Source organism: Malaclemys terrapin, chromosome 5, assembly GCF_027887155.1.
Source record: "Malaclemys terrapin pileata isolate rMalTer1 chromosome 5, rMalTer1.hap1, whole genome shotgun sequence".
Classification (NCBI taxonomy): domain Eukaryota; kingdom Metazoa; phylum Chordata; order Testudines; family Emydidae; genus Malaclemys; species Malaclemys terrapin.
The window spans coordinates 70199833-70222346 of record NC_071509.1 but is presented as its reverse complement, the minus strand read 5'-3'; the positions used below and the strand labels follow the sequence as shown (position 1 = coordinate 70222346).

General features: G+C 40.4%; 2 long non-coding RNA genes across 3 annotated transcripts in view; one reads left to right on the top strand and one right to left on the bottom strand.

The window, feature by feature from the left end:
- The window catches only part of LOC128837643 (uncharacterized), a 40329-nt gene extending 24350 nt beyond the window's left edge, over window positions 1-15979 (bottom strand). Inside the window, exons 1-2 of one of the 2 annotated variants that reach the window (XR_008445006.1) lie at window positions 15514-15979; window positions 4028-4346 (exon numbers count right to left, since the gene is read on the bottom strand). This is a non-coding gene — a long non-coding RNA (uncharacterized LOC128837643). Of the gene's footprint in view, window positions 1-4027; window positions 4347-15513 lie in introns of those variants that run through there. The other variant, XR_008445007.1, reaches the window with a different exon arrangement.
- On the top strand, window positions 14533-20617 carry LOC128837644 (uncharacterized). Its single transcript, XR_008445008.1, has 3 exons — window positions 14533-14675; window positions 14863-15043; window positions 19398-20617. It is a non-coding gene; the product is annotated as an uncharacterized LOC128837644 (long non-coding RNA).
- The last annotated feature ends 1897 nt before the right edge of the window (window positions 20618-22514 follow it).

Genomic DNA, 22514 nt, shown 5'->3' with positions numbered 1-22514 from the left:
TCCATATAATATCGAAGTATTAATTAATTGTAAAATAGCTAATCAACCAGAAACGTGCATCTCATCATGTTTCTAGTGATTATTGACAGGACGGCCAATTTTAGGATTTCCCCAACGCGCACAAACGTTACATAAAGGAGGCTGAACACTTCTGGTAATTTTAAGAAATCAAATAAAGTCAAATTTAGAGCATTGTTTGTTCTGTTTTTTAATCGTCTAACAAACTGACGGGTTTTGACCAGAGCTGGAGATCACTCAAGCGATAATGGGTGGAGGACTGTGACCCCAAGGAAGTGTTTGTGTATGTGTGTGTATGTAGGGGGTGGTGATGGTGGTGGATGGGTATTGTGTGGATGATGAAGGGAGGGAAGGCAGAAATCAATGGAGCTATGACCAGTTACACCAACTGAGGATCTGCCCCAGGATAGGCTCGAATGGGCCATTATCTGGGCCTTGTGCATAATGCTAGTGCCAGACTGAAAATAAGGCTTTTAAAACCCGCAATTTGTCGGGGCACTTGCTTAGAACCACGAGATGAAAATCCAATGTTTTATTTCAGGTTGGAAACAACAGCCCGAGTTTTAAGTACGTCTATTTACCTGAAGCTTTTGGGTCCAGAAATATGGTGGACAATTGTACGTCACGCATCTGTATTCTGAACTTCTAATTGTGAGGACTGCAAAACCGCCCCTTCCACCCATCTCACCTCCCCCTAAACAAACAGGTGAGAAAAAACCTTCCTTCTCAAAGATTATAATATTTTTACAATCTGCCTTCAGTCAAACGCCTTGCTAACCACTCGTAACGCAGGACAGGAACCATATGATTGCACTTGGTGTAACTGAGGGCCAAAGTTCTTTAGTTTTTTTGTTTTAAAACTGTCCGATGAGAGGGCGGGAGATTTTGCTACAGAATGAAATGTCTTGTTTCAGTTTAACACACGATCTGAATGAGCAGTGTGTGCAAGTGCAGCAGAGCATCGAGTATCCTCTACTGGGCAAGATTTCACATTAATAACGAAGGTGATACAGTATTATATTGAGAAATTAATATTCTTTTGCACTAACCTTTCAGTGAAAGTGCCATTATCAGTTAGCTTCATATTAATCTCACCAGAATACCAAAAGTATTCTGACTTGTTTTCTATCCAGATGCAAGAGTTGGTGTCGAAAATGACTGTTTTCCTTTCAAGGCAATAATGCTAAACCAACAAGGTTGAAAATACACGCGAAGATGTGACCTCTGCAAAACCTCACAGGCTAAACAGGTACATGGAAAATCTAGGGCTCTGTTCTGTTTCATTTAAGTTAATGGCAAAGCTGCTCTTGATTTCATTGCAACAGCATCAGGCCACACCCCAGTTCCTTTTCCAGTGCTTCACGCTCAAGGATGAAGTAAAATCCTAGACCAAACCTATAAAATACAAGGTGTGTTAGTTTCAATGCAGCTCTGCAACTCCATTTACTGTTTGTTGCCTCCAAATCTCCTTTGATCGGTCTCTGTCCTCCCCCTCCGCCCACGACTATCCCCTGCAGCTGCTGCTGGCACAGAGGTGCTGACTGCACGCGGGATGTCGCATAGCTGACCCAGATCTGCCTCTTAACGCCAAATGGCTGGCATCCGAACTATTAAACTGGTGCAGCTCTGAAAGCGGTCCCAAACTTTCCCCGAAAAGGATGTACCCACGAGCAGGGACAGAAGTAGGCCTGATGTGTGAACCGAAGCAGGAAGAATCTGAGGAATTGGTAGAGCGATTCCTTGTTCAGTTCTAAACACAGCTAATGTGCTAAAATCCAAACCTCCACCGAACGGTTCTAATTAATCAGGAGTGAAAGAGGTGCTGGGCTGGCTGACTCACTGGAGGGAGGTACCTGTGTGGCTGGAAGCATTTAGCAGTTTCCAAGGCGTGAATTCTTAACAGGGTGTGAAGAGTAATATGAATTTGACATAATATGGGAAAGTGGAGATTTTCCAAGACAGGCAGGTTGAAGCACCCCTTCCCATTTGCAGACAGACACCTTGTTCCTTCCCCGCCTACGTTCTCCAGAGGGAAAGGTGCAGTTGAAGGCCCTGGTAAGTGCAAGAATGCCAATATTATGGTACCAATATAATTTGGCGTTAAGAGGCAGATCTGGGTCAGCTATGCGACATCCCGCGTGCAGTCAGCACCTCTGTGCCAGCAGCAGCTGCAGGGGATAGGTGCAATACTGGCCAGGAAAGGGCTAATTTATACGCCATGATTTTATATCGGGAGTGAGACTAGGGGAAACGAAATCTGAGCTGGTTTGTGCCCTTATAAATGACTCCCGCAAATGAGCAGGGTTTTCCCCTGACCGGGAGCTAGCTAAAGCTGCAGGTGTGATCATTTTCGGGATCGGGAATTCTAACATTAACATCCCGGAAACAACTTTGTGAAATGCACAGTTAGAAGAGACAGTGCACATGTCCGGAGAAAGGGGGTGGGGTAGACAAAGGACTCCTATTTTTCCAGGGGTTCAGTATTAATACGGGTCCTGATTTTTTTTACACTAACAACACACTAAACGTTATTAAGCTAGTGGCAGACAAACCGGGCTTTTAACTCCCTCCTTCATTTCAATATATCAGAAGCCTGAACTCCAGCTTGCAGAAAGTTAATTAAAACCACCATCCAAAAGAAAATGATTCAGAGCTATCTGGAGCTCGAAACTAATGACCCAGAGCAGCTCCTGGGAATAGCCAAGCAGAAGCAGATATCCAGAGCCAGTTCCTTCCCTACCCGGAGGAATCCGGATCGGATGGTGGAAAATATGGTCATTGTGTTTTACGCCGCGTTAGAGGTAGTAGAAAAACTTCTATTTATTGCCAGTGATCCTGGAACAAAGAACGTGTCCGTTTGTGGAAGTGGATCGCTAGTTTAGATTGAGTTCTTAAAAGCAAACACCACCAAAACCCGATTCAAAATTCGGATTCAACTTGAACTGCTTTGAGTGTCAGAGAGAAATCGATGATCAGATAATGACGGTGCTGAGTGAAGTAAAGACGAAACCTCATGACAATAAATTCTTTAAGAAGGAAAATCCTTAGCCTATATCGATGTACATTTAGTGTGGGTTGCAGCTGAACCACATAATTATGTGCTTTTTTGGTCGGAAAACGTGTATTTTGGTTTGCGGCTGGTGTTTAGTGCAATTATATCATTTTATATCTGAAAAATATGTCATCAGTTTGTGGAAACAGCATATTAATCTTCATTACAACGCCAGTTATATGTCATTAGAAATGGCGAGAGAGAGAGAGGAAGGCAGTTTTTATGTGTGTTTAGTAATAAACCTTATGCTTATAAATGAAGTTTCCGTGGGCGTGATTATTCTGTTTATATAAAGTTATGTCACTGAGATCTTTAAACCACGGATACCCAACTGTATGCTGTAAAAGATCGGACTCTCCCAGGGTAATTAAGAGCTCTTTGCTTTGTAATTCAGGTGGAAACACCAACTTGTCCACTAATGTGAAGAAGTCCAGTGACTAGGTTCAGAACAGTTAGTTGTATTTGTTGCTACATTCCCCCACAATCCCTGGTTCCTGATGCTGAATCCCTCGCCCCCCAGCCTATCCTTTACCCCTCTACATCTGTGCCTCTGTGCCCCTGTCAAGAATCGCTTGTCCTGCCCTTGTCCAGACGTGTTGATTGCCTTGTCACCGACTCATTGCCTTTCCCCTCGCTTTGAAAGCGTCGCTTTAAGGTTGGATGCGAAGATATTATGTAGTGCGTTCCCATGTTTAAATGTGTCCTTACAATTGAGAAAAAATCACCCCCAAACCCTAAAATCACACCGAAATCATCATGGATACAAATGGATAAACATCAGTTCTCATCCGAACAAAAGAAATAAAACATGTGTGTACCCAAATCAGTGGTTTATCACCTTTCCTCCTCCTCCTCTCTAGCCACTCTCCGGTTATGCTCTTTAAAAGATTCGCATTGTGAAACTACATGTATTTAAAAAGTGAGAACAGTCCGAAATATAAACACCAGACAAATATCTCAAATATGATCTAATTTAATTAGCCATTAACAGATATGGTCACCCTCGAGTGATTATTACAATCCATAAATTATAATTACATTGAAACTCCCTCTCCGGAGGGCAATTAATGGCAAATTTATCCACGGTATTAATCTAAATCCGGTTGCCAAACAGTTTCCCTTGTCTAGTTTGCCCAGTAGAAAGAAGACAGTGGATGGCGCCCGAGTTCACTCAAGTCAACCTGCTGGTTGCTTCTGAGCCTTGCACAGAGTGGCAGAGAGTAGGCAGGCAGCAAACACTGTGCAGAGAATACAGCAAATCATGGTCCAGCTGGAGCTGCAGGAGATAAATTTCACTTTATTGGTTTCCCAACAATACAGAATCCAAATAAAATGGCTGCGTGTTTCAGAGCTGACGCCTTTGGTACAGCTCTTTTCCTCTGTTTGTTTTTCTCTGTCTGGTAGTGATGACATCTGAAAAGCTAAGAATGTAGTTCCCAGTCAGCCAAAGAAATTGGTGGATTTCTGGCAAACGTGCGATTGAACATTACCCACTGCAATCGGATGTATTTTATCTAATGGAGAGAGCTAGAGGCTCATTAATGTATGCTAAGGTATTAGTTTCTGATCTTTTCTGCATTATAATGAAACTTTGTTTCCACTAGATTTGCCAGAGCTTATGATTACACAAAACCGAAACCTTGGTCTCTCCTTCCTAAAGTACCAAAAAATGTAGTTAGATATTAAAGCGTTTCTAGTATGCATAAGACAAACATTAAGCAATGCAAGCAGTTACAAAGTAAATCAAATGTTGCTTACCTGTTTCGTTCTTCAAAATAAAATTGAACTTTTTTTTTTTAAATAACGCCTTCGATTTTTTTCTAAATGCCATTAGTAAAAAAATCGGTCAGTCCCTCTTGGTGTGGGTTTGTTTGTGATTGGTTTGTCTAAATAATTTCACCAAATAACGTCTCAGAGAGAAATCTCATTTCTATCTATTTCGAACAAATTGAAACATACACAAGGGAGCCGCTTACATGACTTTTGCTCTTTAAAATATCATGGAAACCCGGACAAGATTTCTGGCTCAATGAGCAACTCTGGACATTCACAGGATAAAAAAATAAACAGCCTTCTGTCTCTTTCTTTAGCTGCTACATCAGTAAACCCCTTTCTGCGCCTAAGAGACTCAGTTTAAAAAAAGGAAACGATTTCCACCCCCAACCCTTATCCAGGTACACTTAAACATAATTGTCCGTGTTAAGAGTCACAAAACCACGTTGCATGGGAAACAACCTTCCTTCAAAGCCCGCTAATGGTAACACGATTCATTAGGTTACTTAATCCTAATAACCTTGCTAGCATCAGTCTCAATGACCCAGCCCATTAAAACACCACCAGTGAAACCCCATAAAACAGGCCAGGGGAATGTCCAACATATGAACACATTTATTAGCATTATGTTTCGGAGATAACATTGCTCTGACTCCCCTGCAGTCTGCTGAAACGTTCAGGCAGGTTGTGGGAATGAAAGTACTCGAGTTCCGAACAAGTCAATCACTGGACACCCAAAAATGCGGGCGAGAAAGGGAACAGCGTCACCGCCAGCCGTTGACATCCCAGTTAGAATGTCTTGCCCTCACATTCTTGGGAAGCTCATTCCTGGTTCTTGTCGCTTTCTTGTCTGGTCAGGTCTTGGTGGTGCCGCCCGGATCCACATGGAAAAGCGCCCCGCTTCCGCACGCTGATCGCGGACCAGAGGAGGTTAAAACGGCCTTTCATGCCAGAGGAAAGGGAATCAGTCAAATAATAGCTACATTTGTGGGGAGCAATTTTTCTGTGTGCCTCTGACTAAAACACAGGCTAGCCACTGGCAGCCAAAGCAAAATCAAATGCACCAAGTCACGCAGCGATGGTAAAAGAGAATTAACTAAACACGTGCACTTTTACCAAAATGTGTTAATGGAAAATTTCAAAAGTAGCATGTCTGGAAGAGTCACTTCGGGGGCAGGGAGAGGGGGAAGAAGCCGCATTATTTAATTCCCCACATTTTAGACAAATAAGATGCATTTTCAGTGCTCTTGTCAGGGATGAGGTCTCTGTATCGAATGACACTCGCGTTGCTATAGTATTTGTGGTCATGTTAAAGCAAAGTCACACACGGATTTATCACAGGCAACCGAGATGAGCCAGGAGATGCTTGTAGGCCAATCTGTGCTAGCCACTATGCAGTGCAGCTCCCCATTCATTTAGGCGGGGCACCCTGATGAAAGTCTTCCTTACTGGTGCCCCCACCGCTCCCACAGGATCAGCCCCTGCATGGGGTTCTTTCCCCACTTATCTTGACTTAACCGTATGGTTGTGCTCCTAGATCTGCAGTTAGGTAAGGAACTGGAAATATACACAATCTTCCTCAACATCTTTGACATACAACCTTTTTTCTGGATAGGACTTTGAGAAGAGACGCTATGTTTGTACACTAGCGACGCAATTATATATGTTAGACACGTGTCTGTGCTATTTTATAGCAAGGCAAAAGCTGGCTTGCAACGGCCCACCTCTTTCCCTCCCAAACAGTAAAGGCAGTACCATGGTTTCCAGATATGAAGGCTCCAATGCTGGAGGCCTCAAAAAGCACATCTTCCATTGACTGCAACGCAGGATCAGGCCCGAACTCAAGATAACAAGAATAAAGCCAAGAGCATATTTAAATGAAAGTAACCGAAGTCTGTAGAACTTAGCCACTAAAATATTAGCAAGTTCAATTTAACTGTCTTGGCGCACACTCAAAAATCAATGAGAACAGAGAGGCCAAAATTAGCCGCAAAGCTGCTCTGCCAATAAGAGTTTTCATTGCTATTGAATGTTTTATGTCTGACTTCTTATCACAGTCCTATAGACACTGGAATCGGATAAATATTTGGTGCTGCTCTTGCAAATCCTTACTCCGGGGAGTAATGCTTTAGCTCTCCGAGACTGACCCATTTACATCAGTAGAATTACTCGGATGTGTAACCGCTTGCAGCCCAATGTATTACACAATTAGATCCGCTGCAGCCTTTGGTGTGAATATTATACATTCGTCAATGGGGCGGGGAGACGTCCTAATCAAGCCACTTAATCAAGCAGCTAAATCACAATTGCATGGGTGCTTTGGTGGTCCCAACGAGATGAACAGTATGTTCTAGTACGCTGGTGCACACTTCCGAATCCGTCAGTGTTTCAATTAAAACCGCTTATTTTTCTAGGGGTTTATAACTTATAAAAATTTGCTCCGGGCTGAAACTTGCATTACCACGCCCCGTACCAGGAGCGAAGTTTATTTATTGGTCTATTTTACACATTTTTAAAAAACAAAAATAAAAGTAAAAACCCTCCCAACACATTCACTCAATCATTTTTAAAATAAGGGAGTTCAAAGAAAACCACATACTAGCCCTTTCAGAATTAAAACGCGAAATTATTATTTTTTAAAAAGTGCCTATAAATTCAAACAAGCTTTCTTCCTGGAAGAAGGCGGCGGGAGTTGAGGGGGGGGGGGGCGATTCTGCAAGCCATTTGTTCCCAATTTGGACTGTGCCATTTTTGGCATGGAAACAAACAAAACAAAAGAAAAGCAGCCCCCTCCCTCCGCAGAGACATTTGTAAAAAAATATATTTTACAATATTCTTATGAGTATTTGCATGTCTCGATATAACTGATCTGCTGGAATATAACATAACAGCTGCGCTTGAAAGTTCTGAGGTATTCTTCTAAATGTCAGTGCGACATCTTCAGAGCAACAATTCATAAAATAATGGATCAAATCTATTGCACCAGACTACACCAAAGAGTCAAAAGAGCAATTGTTAGCTAACTATTAAGAAAAATGTGTAAAAGCAGATTTATACACTATACGTTAACAATAGGAATTCATTATGTTCTTCAGCTAAAACCTTTTGAAAATTAGACAAAGAAACATTTATATTGTGTAATGGATCCAGATAAGACAGATTAATACTACACTTTAAAAAAATCTTAACTAATTTACAAATGATCCTAATTAGAGGCTCAACCCTTCTACATTTCTTGCACTCTGTACTTTTTTCTCTTTCCTTTTCATTTTCCCTCATGCCCGTCACAGTAAGTAAAACAAAGAAAAGTAAAACATCAATCTCCCCATATTTAACTAATTTTAAGGGAATACATCCATTTCTTAAAGAAACTGATCTATCTCTAACCCCATTGAAGTCGCAAAGTTCCCATTCTGCTTGGGAATGGCGTATAGAACCCTGTCCTTTCTATGTTTGAACAAAATCAGGGATGGCTTCACAATCTACTTTGCGTGTGTGTGTCTTAGTCTTATAATTAGTCCATTGCGTTTATCTGAATATAAGGTGTGCAGTTCTAAAACGCATTGCTGCAGGGTTGAAAGCATTTACAGCATGAGCTCCTGTTTGGGGGCTTATAACAGGTGCCAGAATTTTATTCAGGAAAATCTAGATTTGCAAAAATGCATAATCAAATTTAATGAAATAATCACGCTTCCTATGTTAAGCCATATGTGTGTAAGGAAAACAACAGAAATGTAAACGTTTTAAACACCTTTCTTGCTCATGAACTTAAACGCATCATGTTTATATATATGAGCTATTACACTGAAATATTGCTATCCTTTTTAGAGGTCAGTACCTTTTCACAGTGCTTTCTGCTAGGGCGTCTAAGTATTGTATGAAACATAAAATGTATTTATTTCGAAATCTGTAATAAGTTAAGAGAGTTATTTAATTTTATTGGATAAATACTGTATATCATACAGTAAATAATAATAATAATAAATATAATTTACAACCTTTCATGAACACTTTATTGCTTTAATATGTAAACTAAAATATACCTTTAAATATACACCCTAAGTGATTTATCTATAGAAAAATAGTTTTTATATCCACAATCAGACACCTCGCTTTATATATGCATTGGCATGGTGTGATATAAATATTTTTTATCAATGTGACAATGAAATGTCAAAATTAGCCACTAATGTCACCAGCTACCAGCGACTAGTTATTGTGGGTCATTCAAAATATAATGTATATATATAAAAGTATATAAAACCTTTATGCCACTCTTTTAAAAAAGTTTTAGAGATTTTAAAAGGGTGATACTGGGACTCTTTTCCTGTGCTTTTACCTGCAAACGCCAAAATCCCTTACCATGAATACTTCTGAATAGAGTTCAGCGGGGGCGACAACCAGTAGAACCAATTCAAATGTAAAATCTCTTCAAATACCATGGACTAGCTTTCTATACATAAAAATGTCATGATTTTTAAAGTCCAATATCTTTGGACCTTCCATGGCTAGAATCAAGTATTATTTGCCCGGTTGATACGTTGGTATTCTCTTCTTCCCGACTCTATCAAACTCCTATTTCTAACCATGCAGAGTTGGGGACCTGAAACTTGTCACTTGAATTTTGGGCTAGTGAAATTTTGGAGGGGGAATTCCATATGGTAGGAGGAAGGGAAGAACGAACGATTGTAGTGGCAGGATCTTTATTTTTAAATCGCAGCTGAAGCTGCTCAGAGGTTTGGAATGCTAGAAGAAGTCTTAGAAAAGAAGGATTCATGGGCAGAGTACATGCAAGATAGTCAAAGATGCATGTGGAATTCCAATTTATCACATGACTCTGCAATCTTTTATAGGGGGTGTGTTTAAAGTGTGTGGGAGTATCTATAGGTATACTTTAAAACTGTGATAATTCTGTGTACAGAAAAGCTGGGATTCTCCCATTATATGGTGGGTATAATTTAATACCATGCCCCCTACAAACAGTAGTGTGATTCATGGAATAGATTGCAGAATCATATGATAAATTGCACGTCTCATACATCTTTGACATATCTATATGTCACGTGGGTAAATGGATATCACAATATATGTCATTTCCTATATATTTGTACTGTGCCTATCCCAATGGGACCTTGAGGTGTTACCACAACGTAAATATTAAAGTATCTAACTATCCATGTGATACACCACAGAGTCATATGATAAGTGCATTTATCATGCACCTTTTACTATCTCACCTGTGCTTTCCCCTCTAATCCCCAGGATTTATTTTAACATTCCAAACCCTAAGCAACTTCAAACAACTGCATTAAAAATAAATTCTGGCTGAGAAATGTTTTCTTCTTCTCTCCACAAAAATAAAATAATATAATAATAAATATTAAACCTGAGGCCCAGACTGGGCATTGTTAAATCCTGAACCTGTAACAGCTTTACTGAACATGAAAAATCTCAGTCCTTTAAAGTCTGATGTCACATAGCTCTGGGGTTAGAAATGGGATTTTTATGCCTCTGAAAAAGAGAGAGTCCTATCTTCTCCAATGGGACACCCAGCTCTTACTTTCAGCCTTAGAAGACCCAGAGAGAATGGACTTTAAAATTGTGCCATTATTGTGGACAGAAAATCGCAATAACTTTGGTTTAGGTGTGTTTTTCTAAAGAGGTTTTTATGACTCCCTCTGAACCGTTTACAGTTTGACTCAGGGAAACTAAAGCACCTGTGTTTTTTACAGACGAAGGGATAAAAACATATTTCCAATAAAAAATTTTTAGAACCCCCTAAAACAATGTATATACACATGATAAAGAATACATGGTGATGTTATGTGGTTTAACACTTTATCTTCAGTAGCTTGGAATGACCTGGCTTGTTCACAGGGGAAAACAATAAGTAAGTTATCCATGTCATCCAACATGCTAGTTGATAAAATATTTATACCATACTTCACCAGCATGTATTCTGCATATGCCACATACCATACAGAAAGACAATTTTAGGAATGTGTTAAGGGACCTCTACATTTTTATATTGGGATTGTTTTATGCTTCTCCCTATAAAAGCATGTGTTTTGATTACCTTGAGTCCAAATGTCCAGGCTGAGCGGGAGCTATTAAAAAAAAAATCTTAAAAAAAAAAAAAAAAAAAAAAAAAACCACATCGAAAGCTATTGTACAACACTCTAGGAAATTTAAAGTGTGTGTGTGTGTGTGATATCTATATCAACATCAGAGATAATGGACTTTAAAACTGTTGTGTGTGTGTGTACACACTATCTATATATACACTAGTGTATATATAATACATACTATATATAGTATTTATATGTGTACACACATACATAGAGTGTATATATCATACATCATATGTAATATAGTGAGAGTTTATAGCTATACACATTATATATAGGTTTCAGAGTAGCAGCCGTGTTAGTCTGTATCCGCAAAAAGAACAGGAGTACTTGTGGCACCTTAGAGACTAACAAATTTATTAGAGCATAAGCTTTCGTGGGCTACAGCCCACTTCTTCGGATCAAGAAGTGGGCTGTAGTCCACGAAAGCTTATGCTCTAATAAATTTGTTAGTCTCTAAGGTGCCACAAGTACTCCTGTTCTTTTTACATTATATATATATATATATATATATATATAATATATATATACACACACACTCTGTATGTACACCATACACACAGTGTGGTGCGCGCGCACGCACACAGCCAATAAAAGAAGTTGTAAGACTTTTTTATTTTCCCAATAGTAATACTAAGAGTGTCAAATTCAGAATTTGGATATATTACAGAAAATGGCAGAACATGAATATTGCCTTTACAGAAATGGAGAGAGATATATGTTTTTTTTCTTTAAGGACTGATGAATTTCTGAAGCTGTCTAGCTCTCTTGAAGAATATACTGTTAGAATTTCATTCTTACATCAATGGATGAAAACCGAGGTGATCTTGCAGACGACGTCTCCTAAATAAAGATAAAACGTTCACTAGCTCATACGTTTTGCCAATTATTCTCAATGACTTGTGTATTTTTTCTCATGGAATGATAGAAAATGGTTTTAAATCATTAGAGGTCACTTAGAGCCAGTCCTGATCGTTTAGTAAAAATAACTGGGCTATTATAGAGATAAACGGAGCCGGGGTGTCCATCCTAACATACTTAAACATCATGCCTCAGTTTAAAAAATGCATTCACATTCTTCATATTTCACAGTTACATGCATTCTTTTCTCCATTGGGTATACTTTCATCAGGCCATAAATGCATGAACAGATGAGTGTGTGTGTGTGTGTGTGTGTGTAAGAGAGAGAGAGAGAGAGAGAGGTCTGTGTATATCTACATGAGAGAACTGCATACCTTTATATGAGAGTTCAAAAGATAAATTTTGATCACTAAATTATACTATTTATCTGTAGAAAACGTCAGGGTTTATATTTCACATCATTGTTGGAGAAAATATTATTTAGGTAAAAATGGTTACAAATAACTTAAAAGCGGTAACTGCTGCATGTGGTTTGTTCCTTCTAAACAAACAAACAAACAAACAAACAAACAAAAAACCAAAACCGTTTGTTCATTTTGTTCTTGAATTGTATGCCAATTTCACATAGTTGTAATTTACAAAACCTTTATACTGTCTATGTGGAACGGGGATGTTGTACATTAGTTTCCAAATTCATCTTGTGCTTTTAAATAAAAACCATGCCAATAAAAAGTAATGCACCCGCGGTGGTGAAAACAGAACAGAATTTCCTAAGGAGTTGTTAACTGTGTTACCCTGGCTATTTTGCAAAACAGTCCATATCCGCTTAATTAGATTAGATCGGAATAACATGAACTTCCTTTCCCTAAACGCTAACCTAACGACTCGATTTTAGATTTCCAAAGCAAAAATGAACAAAAATGTTTAAATAAAAACGATCCAGGACCAAATTATGCCTGCTTTACTTTTCAGTTTAGTCCTATCTAAATCAGTCCTTTCAGCAAAGCGAGCGAGATTTGGTCCTGTTATATTAGACTAAAAGTATACATTCGGTTAAAGCCTTAGAGAAATATACTATATGTGCATATATATAATATACATGGTATAAACAAAAGTTCTGGATTGATTTCACACACTTCAGCTTCTGTCCTTGTCTACTTTACCTATTTTCCAATTTAAATATGTTCATTTTTTGAGAAAGGTGTACTGCAAAAGTGCATGACAAAGATTCATTGTCTGTGTACTCTTAAAATCTTTTGCTTGGTAAGGTACTACTTGAACATGATCTGTTGTTGTAAACGTGTTTTTATCACACTGTAAATTACTGTCACATTGACAGACCAGCCGGAAATGTAAATCATTTCATATACCTAAAGTTATGAAAAAGTTTGTTAAGTTTCTGGATCCTAGGAAGGTCGCTGTGCTGCTGGATGGATGGCTTGGAAAAAAAATTGTTTACTATTTTTCCAAGCCACAAAACGTCGACAAACAGAACTGCTGGCTCCATAGTGCCTGGGACTTTGAAGAGAGCGAATGGACAATGTGCAGAGTCCTTTCCTATGACACCCAGGCCAAAGCCACTTGGGAGGTCCTCAGTCCTAATGCAACCACAGCTAACTGCTCCCAACAGGAGGCTCTATGGATCAGGCAGGGTCACAATTATACTTCTGCTAAAGGCAAGAACTTAAAAAAAAATGGGAAGCGGGTTTGGCGGGGGGTTGACATCAAGCCTTTCAATTCACCAGGGAAAAGAAAGACTGAAACTTGAATTTAGTGGGAACCTTTTACCAGGGGTAGATGCATGAGTAAAAATATACTCCTTCCATCCAAGCACTTTTCAGCGGAAAAGCCCCTACTATGGAGAACTGGGCTCAGGTGCTATTTAAGAAAAGTTTTTCACAACCTGTATGTTAGCTATTGAGGATCATGAAATAAAAAGTAGCATAATGTGGAGAAAGACGAGCAACCTGGCTTAAGTGTCGCCGATTTTGCAGAAACAAAACTAGGTTTGTATCGAGTAGATTAAATATAAGACCGCACCTTTGTGTCTGTGTATATTTGTTCATGCGACCCCCCCCCCCGGAATAATGATAACAATAAAGCAACCCCTTAACCATGAAATACTTTTGTGAGAGGTTGGAGAGGAGTTCTTAGAAAACATCAAAGGCTTGGTATCTGATTTTTCTGTGACGGGGTTATGATTGCTTTGTTTTACTTATTTATATTTTAAAAAGTGACAGAGCGGAGGTTAGACAAAAGTACTGAAATATTTTGCAGCCTGCATAGAACCACTGAATAATATGCCTTGCCCAAGATCACTCCTGTTTATTTAAAAGATCTAAAAATCAAGAAAGAGCAACAAAAAGTTTGTTTTCTTGAAGATTCACCTCTTCAATTACAAACCGGTCTAATATCAGGCACGGTTCAAAAGCGGAGTCACTGAGCCCCGCTTTGCTGCAGGACAGAATGGTATGAAATCCACGGCGAAGCCTTGCAAACCCACACTCGTTATTTGCCGAAGCAACATTACAGCGACCAGCCTCCGCCTCATTCACTGCCTGCCAAGTAGCTGAGCTGGGGATATTTTTAACTCGAGTATTTAGCTCACGTGTTGCTAGCTCCCTTTTTTTTTTTTTTGGGTTAAATCTCTCCGTCAAAATCTAGTGAGCAAGATTCACAAAACGAACAGAAACATGAACAGAAAACTACCAACTGCGCAAAGAGAAAGAGGAGTGTTTACCCACCATTCTGAAGGGAAATTTGCGCTTCCTACCTGGTAATTCAAATAGCATCCTTAAAAGCAAAGCAAACAAAACAAAAAGTATAATTCAACGTACTGCGAGGTAAAGCACTGAAATGTGTATTTGCTTTAAGAACTAACTAATGCAACGCTAAGAGCGTCATTATTTTCTCTTGGCGGGACAGGACTGTGCTGTTGAGAGCTACATGACATTAAATTAAATGTATAATTCTGTGTTTGATCTGCAAATGTTGTGGAAATTACACCCGGTCTGTTACTTACACACACAGAGTAACACTGAGCCAGCCAACAACGTCACAAAGTACTAATCTGGATTAGTCTCAGCGTGTGAGTGTCCGGATTCAGTCTGAATGAAGGGAGCAGGGCGCCTTCTGCTTGAAGAGGTGTAAATTCCTGGGAGTTCTTCTGAGCCTGCTTTGTGGGAGTCAGGGACAGGAACTGCTGCTAAAGGTTGGTTGGTTGCTGGGCCGGCTCACACGCGGTTTAGGGGTATTTGCTCGTGGTGGGTGGAGGTCTGTGCTCAGGGTTCCGTCCCCTATCCACCCCGAAGCGGATTCCCCAGGCTCCCGTAGGACAACGCTAGGATCAACTGGATTCCTGTTCCCCTTAGGCGGGACCACCTTCCACCTCCCCTTTGCTGCTTCCCCAGGAACCGCTGGTTAACCGCAGAACCCGGAGCCCAGGGGAATCCCTCTCCCTCTCCGCAGATTCCCAAGGCCAGACTTCCTCGGCCTCTCTAATCGCTGCAGAAACTCGAGGCGGGTTTAGGCCTGGATGACTGGCAATGAAGGGGGCTCCTTCTCCGTGAGGTTTGGCGCATCCCCGGGGAATCACAGGCGCAAGAAGGGCAGTTGAAGGAATACAATCATCTCCCGCGATAGAAGGAGCTCAGCCCCTGCCCGGAGAGCTTCTGCACTTACCTGCGGGTTCTCTGTCCTTCTTGCCAACCTCTGTTCCCATTAGCAGAGCAGCGGGGCTTGTTGTGGTCACAAGCGGCCGGGGACAGCCTGGCAGGCCCACAGTTGGCACCCAGGGCTGGGACCAGAGGGAGGCTCCCTAGCGGAGAGAGCCAGAGAGAAGAAGCGAAAGGAAAACTTTTGTTCAACTTTTCCCGATTCAGCCGAAGTGACCTGCAGTATCTGGAGAAGGTTTTTGAAGACGTTTAGGAGGGAGGGAGAGAGTTTTCTGCTGAGAAACTCAATCTGCCATACAGTAGCGGCTGCATCTGGGATCTGTCACAGCTGACAGCACCACAGGGCACAGACATGATCTTCTGCACAACACTGCAACTCCCAAAAATACCCTCCTCAATCAAAGGGTGTCTGGTGGACCTGCATCACGCTCCTTCGCCAAAAGGGGGAAATATACCTGGACTAATTATAAAAAAACACCCTTCCGTGGCAATTTAATAAAATAAAGAAATAATAACAGTAATAATAAGGGATGAAGGGTGATGTCATATCTTGATGATGCAAAGGCCATAAATGTAAGAATTGGCTTTGTGAGATTCCTCAGAATGACTTTAATGAATAATTTCAGAGACAGTTACGGCTTTAAGCAATTACTGAGCGCCTCTATGAAAACCAGATTTTAGAAACGTATGAAGGACAGTCCAGGCCAGGCCTTTTGCTAGCCTAACATTCACCCGGCACAACAACACAAGCGCAGCTACCCCCGCCCCTACCTTCCAATTCTCGATTTCTGTTTTTGAAAAGCTCCTTCTCATACTCTGCACTGACTGAACCCACTACGGGTTTAATTCGGCTAAACGGCCACTCGGGTTGCTCTCTTTCTCTGGCCCCACTATTCAATCTTTGCTCAGGTATTGAGTTCCCCATAAGAAGATCAGGCCATTTGGAATATGTTTGTTTCAACAGACTAAACAAACCTGATGCTGGCTTGTTTTTGAATGATGTTTTATTTTTAAAGCTCTTTCTCCTCCTATATTTTATTATAGTTGTTTCTTTGTCTTTTAGACCCATTTTTAAACCTCTATTAGTTTGCGTGTATATACTGTTTTGTATTCATCATACGCAGCTCTGTTAGCCAATAGCAACATATGGCATATAAATAGAGCCCCTATAGGAGACTCAACGGCTCAGTAATCTCCACATGTTTATTCAATATACGTGGACGGAAAGAGAGTCTTCTGCTATACATTAAAATATCGCTGTCCATTTTTCAAATACTTTGGGCTGCAACACACCCAGAGAGAATTCTCCTTTACACGCCATTCGTGATTAACAAATAAACAGGTTCGAAATACAGACTTACTGAGCTCCATTGTTTCACTAATATACTATTGCTGGTCTCAGAAACGTACTCCTGATTGTATTATTTAAGGGTAACAAACCTAAACGCCAGTTCTCTATTGACTGTAAGCGCTTCTGGAATCTTTCTTTCTTTCTTTCTTTCTTTCTTTATGACAAGTATATAGGGCCAAATCCTTTTCGCTTCCTCCATGCCTGTCGTCCTTATTCCATTCATGGAGCTCTCATTAACTTTAGCGAGAGACCATATGCAGCTGTAGGGCTAGCAGGATTCGGCCCATGGTCTGAATGCACACATTCTGATGGTGTATCTGATGATGTTTCTGACCCAAATAATGCAGCTTCTCAAAGAGAAGGGCCCAGGAAGGCATCAACTTTTGCCTTGCACACCATCAGTGACAATTACAGAGCTCTCTCGCACAGCTCTGACATGGGATTTACTCAGAGTTTTGGTCAGATTTCTTTTTTACTTTTTTTTGGTTTTTTTTGTACAAGCCCCAGTGCTACATGTTTTCTTTATGGAGGTGGTAGGGAGCCAAACGCGCAGCATACCATTTTCACTGATTTAACAAGGAAACGTTCATTTTCCTTTTGAGATTATAGATGGTAGAGGTTTGTGGTGTTTTTTGCTAGAACAAAGCTAGAAATGGGATCCCATAACCTTTTAGGGGCACATAGGGCTCTTTCGCTTGGTGATACTATTTTACCCTGAGACGTTAGTCCTTCAGACAAATACGCCACCATTATCTCTCGCCTTTAGAGACAAGATCAACAGTTTTTTAATCCCCCCTCTCTCTATATGACAATAGTGCCGCTTGAAATGTACAGTTTCACAAGTGGCTGTATTCTTACAATCCCTTTTAAAGGATTGGAAGTGGACCCCAAATGCCAAAGTTGTATTTTATTGATTTTTTTTTTTTGCTTTATTCTCCCGGAAAATGTCACCTAACGTGTAAAATGATAATGATGATGATGCAACAGAATAATATAAAAATATCCCCATAACGTGTGCTCAGGCTTCCTGCTGAACCATGCACAAACATGCAAGCTGTTAATTATTATTAGACTCTCATTGCCCTGAAGTCAATATGATTCACTAGAATTTAATAACAGGTGCAAAGTCATCTCTTTGCCAGCAGCGCTAGCGTTCATTGAGGTAGGAAACTCATTTCGTTTTACTAAAGGCTCCAGCTTGCCCGGCTGGTTGTAAATCGGACTACATGTTGGATAGCGGTTTTGTGCGGGGGGGGGGGGGGGGGAGCCTGAGACACAGATTCCTGGAACGTAAAAGTTGCACTTTGCTTCACTAATTTGTTCCTGCCAATACATAAGGTGGAAAGCTGCCTAGCTAGTATTTACTTTGGAAGACAGCGCTCTGATCGAATGCAAACGGAGAAAGACTCCACCGCTAACACTCGTGCAGGGCATTTGCAACGTGGAATGCACTAGTGTATTTCCCTGTTTCTGATGTTGGCAAGAAGTAAACAAACAAGCTTGCCTGGAAATCTCAAGAAGCAAAATCCTCCGAGCTAAAAGTAAAGATTAAAAAAAAAAAAAAAATCCCGTCCCATTGCATCCGCATTCCAGCGAGCGGACTGGACTTTAGATAGAGTTTGGAAAGCACGGCGATGATTGCACCCAACTCGAGAGCAGGATGGCTCCTAGCCGTCTGATCTGACGTCAACATGTCTCTAGGCTCTTGCTGCAAGATAGAGGGAGCAGAAATGGGGGAGGGCGGGCTGTAATCACTCCCAGATGTCTCTAATAGCAGATATAAAGACGTATATAGTGCCTAAGAATAAATTTGTAATCAGTGCTCTACAATCTGATCATCAAAGCAACAAAATTTCTGGAGGAAAATGGGGGGAAACATCATACTGCGTTTGGGGGAAGTAGGGGGAAGGGCCACAAAGACTTCCCAGAAAGCAACAGGCCTTTCGAATCTAAATGCTTTGTAGAATTTATGTGAATATATAATTCAGATAACAACTACGCTTTAATCTCTATTATACTGTGCAAGCTGAAACAGCTGAGCAGTAATCGGCCAATTAGAAATGGAAAAGATTGGAGCTGGTTTTGAAGGGGAACATATTTCATAGCCTGCAAAAATGATAAGCGCTAGTTATTACAGAGTGGATTACAGTCGCAGAAATGTGGGATTCGTTTCCTTTCTATCACTTAATGAAGGGCTTTTTTTGGGTAGGGTTGAGGGTAGAAGGATTTAAAATATGTTTTCAGGCGCAAAAGATAACATTTTATATCATTAAAATGGTGCAGCGTCATCGTGGGGCTCTTGCTTCATGTTCGTTCTCTGAAACAGCAATCTTGGTGCTTTTCCCATTTACATCTGGAAATTTCAGCTGTCGTGCCACGGGTATCCACAACGTTTATGAAAAGGCCCCATTACACCTATCTTTGACGCCATCTTTGAAAATGATAAATTAACCATAATTATCTATTCGGAGATGGGGCACTGTAAACTGATAGGCGAAAAATCGGTTATTCATATTCTCTCCTCCTCCTTCTCCCCCCAGGAAAACATAGATTATATGGAAATCCAACAGCGTGGAGTGCTCATAAAACAACCAAAAATGACAGCCACGGCACCGAAAGAACGGTATCAACTATCTTCATCATCCCGGGGTGCATAAAACCTGAAGACTCCCACTACAATTTTTGCTATTTAAAAATCAACGAGCTTCCTTTTTAATATCCAGACTCAATAATATTGCATCAGAATAACCTCAGTGATGTCATGTTTACATACTTTCCAAAGTGATTTGAATAGTAGAAAACGTAGGCTTTGCACCCCACATAGTGCAAATGCTTTGAAAAACATGAAAAATGTTACCTAAAGGTAACGTTCAAGAACAATTATATCACATACTAGACCTAAGCTATCCTGCAGAGAGAGTGAGAGTGAGGATCTATCAATAAATCCAAACTAATGCTACTAATACGTATACTGTTAAAACAGAAAACAGTTTCTATTCCTACATTTGAACCAGCCATAAATTCTCTTGTTTCAATTTCACTGTAATACGTAAGCTTTTAGGAAACTTATTCTTAATAAAAATATAAAATGTGTCATGCCCTTATCCATTTGTTATTATCTGAGTCACAAGAAAAGTGTAAGGACAAATTCTGCTCCCACTTACACCCAGATAAGGGCCCGATCGACCCTACTGAAGTCAATGAAAGTTTTGCTATTGACTTCAGCGAAATCAGGATCCGGATTCCTAAATCTGGTGTAATTCCACTTAATTTACACTATGGATTAACACCAAGGTAATTGAGAGCAGAATCTTCCCCATAAATATCTCAAAACTACTCATTAAAGTTTCTAGCTTAAACAGGACCTTTTACATTTATTTTTAAGAATCATTAGTGGTATATTTCCATGTTATTTTACATTAAAGTCGTCTCCCTTTGCTCGCCTCCAGATTCTACAAACTCTTACTCACGTGAGTAATTCTCTCTCCAGTAGTCCTACTGAATTCATTAGGACTACTGGGCGAGTAAGGGTTTATAGGACGTAATTTTAAAGTAAGGTATTTTTGTTGCTCAAAAGAAAAAACGAAGGTTGTTTTTGAGGCAGAGGACATGGAAAAGATTTCACAATGTTATCTCAAAACAACCAACGTAGAGGTATTATATAAAATGACCGGTCAGGTACTTAAAATATTGTATAAATACTGAAAATGTTCATAAAACTTTTAAGTTTGTATAATTATAATTATACAGTTTGGCTTTACACCTCTGTTCCTCATTCTTAACTTTTCCTCTCAGATTACCTGTAGAATAATATGGAAAGGCCTAGCAATTATTAACTAGCAAGAGTACACTGATATTTTTTCCCAGTACCATCTGTTCATAAGTGCCTTTGTATCAGCGAACAGTCTGTGTCACTGAGTAGTTATCAAGGAGGGCAGACATGGAATATATGAGGAGGTAAATATGTTTAGTAATGACCTTAAGAACCTAGATACAGTTTCTTTTAAAACTCTTTCCCAGAGAGCTGGCCGTACGGCTGTGGAAAAGCTTCTGGTTCACCATTCAGAATGTTATCAGCCACACAGCTCCTTTAGGAGATGTGGGGCCAAGGCACACTGACATCCCAATCTACCATCAATTTACCTTCCACCGCCCTGCTTCCCCATTTAGCTTTTAACGTCAAAACCTACATTTTTGTCGGCTCCGGCCTGTCTAGGGCTCTTGTGATTTAGCTCCAGGAATGATTGCTCCTGAGAAAATGGCAACATCCTCATTACCAAGCAATTAAAATAGATCCCTTTTAGCGGGTCCAAGGGTACAGCCAGTTTGAGAAATGAAATGCAAAGGGAGAGTTCATTTTTCGTGTATAGGAAATGCCAAAAAGGCTACTATCTTCACAATGGCATCCTGAATCTGCCAGAGACGCGCTGGATCGTCGGGCTATCATGTAGCCAGATACAGATTACAGCCCTGCATGGCGCTGGAAGTAAAAGGAAAGAAACTGTTTTCCTGATTGAGGAAAAGGACAGACCACAACGAAAATACAGTTTTAAAGAGTATTTTCACTAGTGCCTAATGCAGCAAGACTTCCGTTGCTCCGTGTTTCTAAATGATTGGCTTGTGCTTAAAGATCACAAATTAAACGCGTGTATTAAACACACAGCCAATGGTATGAGGATTCAGTTGATCGATAAAACAACCGTGTATTTGCAGACAAACAGTTACCGGTTAATACTTCTCTAATCTGGAGTTGTAATTAGTAGCATCTCGATATGTCTCCCATTGTAATAGCTGCACCATTGCAGCCTTTAACCTACCTTGGCAACATTAGCAACGTCAAACACAAATGGAGCAGGGGGAGATCTTCCACTATCAACTGGGAAGCTAGCAGGGAAGGAAAAGAAAACAAAAGGGAGACTCTTCTCTCGAAGTGTTATAAACAAAGGCAAGTGTCTGTAAACATAACCCTACGCCCAAACACAAACCCAGGCTGCCTGACCCGAAGGGAGAAAGGGCACATCACTTTTGCTTAGTTGTTCTAACCCTTCAACCTTCCTATTGTCAGAGAGACTGGCAAACGGTGTAAGGGCTCTCTTATCTTTTTATGGGTAATTGCAAATCTACCTACTCTTATTGTCAGAGCTGGCCACAAGCCACTTAATTAGGCACTACCATAAAGGAAGGAGAGTAGGTATATACCCCCTGAACCTTGTAAGAGAGCCAGATTGATTTAGATTACATTCGTGCAAGAATCCGGAGGCCACAAAAATATTAAACTGAGGTTTATAGTACAGATAGAAACCATTTTCCATAATCCCTGAAAGCTTCCTTGGGTAAACCGCTTGTTTAAAAGTTTAGCAGTTTACAAAGCTGGATTTCTAGGTGTAAATACAGTAGGAAGTGTCCAGTCCTCAGAACGCTGCAATACACTCAACATTTGCTTTGGTTGGACTGGCAAGGTGAATAGTCAATTTCGAGGAATGGTGATGGACAAAGATGATAGTTTTTAACTGTTCAGATACAAAGGATGGAAGATGGGATTGAGGGAAGCAATTTTACGTACTAAAAGTAAAGGGGCAAATCGCAGGCAGTTGCTAGCCTGGAGACAGCAGAGGATAAAAAAAGATGTGCTCACTGTGGCAGATTGGAAACGTGCG